Source organism: Blastomyces dermatitidis, assembly GCF_000003525.1.
Source record: "Blastomyces dermatitidis ER-3 genomic scaffold supercont1.1, whole genome shotgun sequence".
Taxonomy (NCBI): Eukaryota; Fungi; Ascomycota; class Eurotiomycetes; order Onygenales; family Ajellomycetaceae; genus Blastomyces; species Blastomyces dermatitidis.
Genome location: NW_025544774.1, coordinates 5668084 through 5670889, shown reverse-complemented (window position 1 = coordinate 5670889; position 2806 = coordinate 5668084).

The window sequence follows — 2806 nt, the reverse complement described above, 5'->3', positions numbered from 1 at the left end:
CATTTTTTAAAAGTCATGGTTTTATTTTAAGATCTGATATATAGTCACTTTACATGTTTTTTTGATAGCTAGTCCCAGCGGATTCACGCCAAGAAATGTATGAGACCAGACCAAATGGAACCAAACCGTGAATTCATGGTCCCGGCGGCCAGTCTAAATACCATATACCCCAGCTGTGAATACAGTCTGAGAATGAATAAAAGACTGTCTTTAGAACTGCACTGAGATTATTTGAATATCTAGTAATATCTTTTAGTCTGACTAATACTCTCACACTATTTTAGTTTTTTATTAATAAAACACTTCATGCATATCTGAATGTCTTTATGATAATATATTTGAATAATGTGATAGTGTACTTTACAAAGAAGAAAGAACACACTGAGCATGTGTAAAGTATGTTAAAGATCTTAGATGAGACAGAACTGTATGTTAAGCTTATAAAGTATAACTTCAGTATCTACTGAATTAATTTCTTAGAATATATAATCACTGCAGATGATTATTATTATTATTATTATTATTCTTCAATTATAGATGTATGCAGTCAGAGACTATGACATCTACCTGAGAACTTTAGTTCTCAGGGTTTTTTCTATGTCTGTAAAGTTAACTATTGTACATTCATCAATTTCAGATATGCAAAATCAGAAAATTCCAGCCCAGAATACAAAAACTGTTTACAAATTGCGGTGTTTTAACATCTTTTGATACTTTAAAATCATTTGACAATATCATGACAAAAGAAAAGAGAGAAAGAACACAGTCTCAAAGATAGACACATTAAATAGATAGATAGAAGGAAAAGATACAGAAAAAGATAAAGTAAAGAGAGACTATAACAAAACAAATTATTAAAAGAGAGTGTATAGCTGTTTTAACAGACTATATCTGATTAATTTCCTTCTCTTCATATTCAGATAATTCTGAATTTAGCCATTTTCTTGTAGCTGCTTGAGTTTCTGATAGAAAGTCTATTAAGTATTTAATTCCTGTCTCAGTTGAGAATAAGAATCTCATATTTAATTGATTTAAATCATACTTCTCTTTCAATCTGGCTCTGAGACTATTGTATAATGCACAGTGTATTATAATATGCTCAGGATTCTCATTTGTATTGCAGAATGAGCATTCTATTGAGTCAAATCTATCATCAAATCTTTATATATAAGATTTGAAATAGTCATATTCTAGTTTCAGCTGTATTATAGATGAGAATATTTTCTTTTTACATTTAATTAAACAAGATTTTCACTTGAGCTTTGTTTCAAATCTTGAATAATGTATACTCTTCTTTTATTTCTGTCAGCTTTCATTTCACTTATATAAACAAGATTCTTTTATTTTTCTCTTTATAAAGAATCAGAACACAATTTTTTGAATAGATCTGCTTAATTCTGCATTCTTTTTTGCAGCTGAATCAGTCAATTCATTATCATGAATATTCATATGAGCAGAAACTCAGTGTAGATGAATAATCAGCTTTGATATTCTTCTCTTTTGAATTTTCAAAACAGAGTTTAAGATCAGTTCAAGATTCATTTGATCATTATGAATATGACTATTTCTAAGTCTTTTTAAAGTAGCTTAACTATTAGAGAATATTCATATCTCTTTTAAACAATTTTCTCTTCTATGAGATTTTATTTCAATGAGTTTGAAAGCTTTCACTATTATAAATAGTTCAGTATCAAAGACTTCACATTCAGAGTCTATATTTCAGAAATCTGAGATAAAATTGATATTATCTTCAGTATAAGCAATGTCTGCATCTAATCTATTCAAGTTCTCATTTTTTGAGTCATCTGAATAAATCAGAATAGAGTCTTTTATATTGATTGTAGAAATTCTCTTTGAATGCTGTTCATATTCTTTCTCTTTTAATAGTTCACTTATTTATATATCTATAAGAGATTCAAGCTTTTCTCTTCAGAGAGAAAACTTCTCATGATCAACTTTTTCAATATTTAAAGAAGAAAATTGATTTTTAATCAGAGAGCATAGTCTATAGAGTTGAGAAGATATTTTCTTTGAAGAATTATTTTCATTTCAATCAAGAAATCTATTTCAATCCAGTTCATTTCCAGAGTTAATTAATGAAAATGAAGAAGAGACTCTTTCTCTGATTATATAATTTGAGCTCATCTTTATAACTCTCAGAACATAGTTCATACAGATCTTTTTAAATCTAATAGCAGAAGAAGAAATTGAAGCTTCAATTTTCATTGCTTTAATAGAAGATGATTTGAATGCTCTCAGAATTCTTCTCAAGACTCTGTTTTACAGACTTTGAAAGAGTTCAATGAAATTCTCTTGATTATTTCATCAAACTTGAACTTCATAATCAGCTACTGATGTAATACAGGCTATATATAACTGTCTCATAGCCTGGAAGAATAGACCTCTCTCTGTATTTGATAGTCTGATTATGTTATTCAATAGTCTTTCTGCCTTGACAGTTCTTTGTTGAATGTGATATTTAAAATTCAACTTAGAGTTTAACCATACTTCTAATTATTTAATATTTAAACTGGGTTTAATTTCTCTATTTAAAAGAGTTAGAGATAGTTCTTTCTCATTGAGTCTAGAAAAGAAATGAATTAACTCAGTTTTATTCATATTAAATTGAATTTAATTGATATCTGCTCTAATAAAGATTTCTTTTACAGCTTCTTCAATTACTTTCAAATTCTCTTTGATAGTTTTTAAGCTGTAGACTAGATCAATATCATTCATATAACTTAAAGATTACACTATTCTCATATTTCTATTTTTAAATAGATATGCAGTGTATATTGCAAATAAA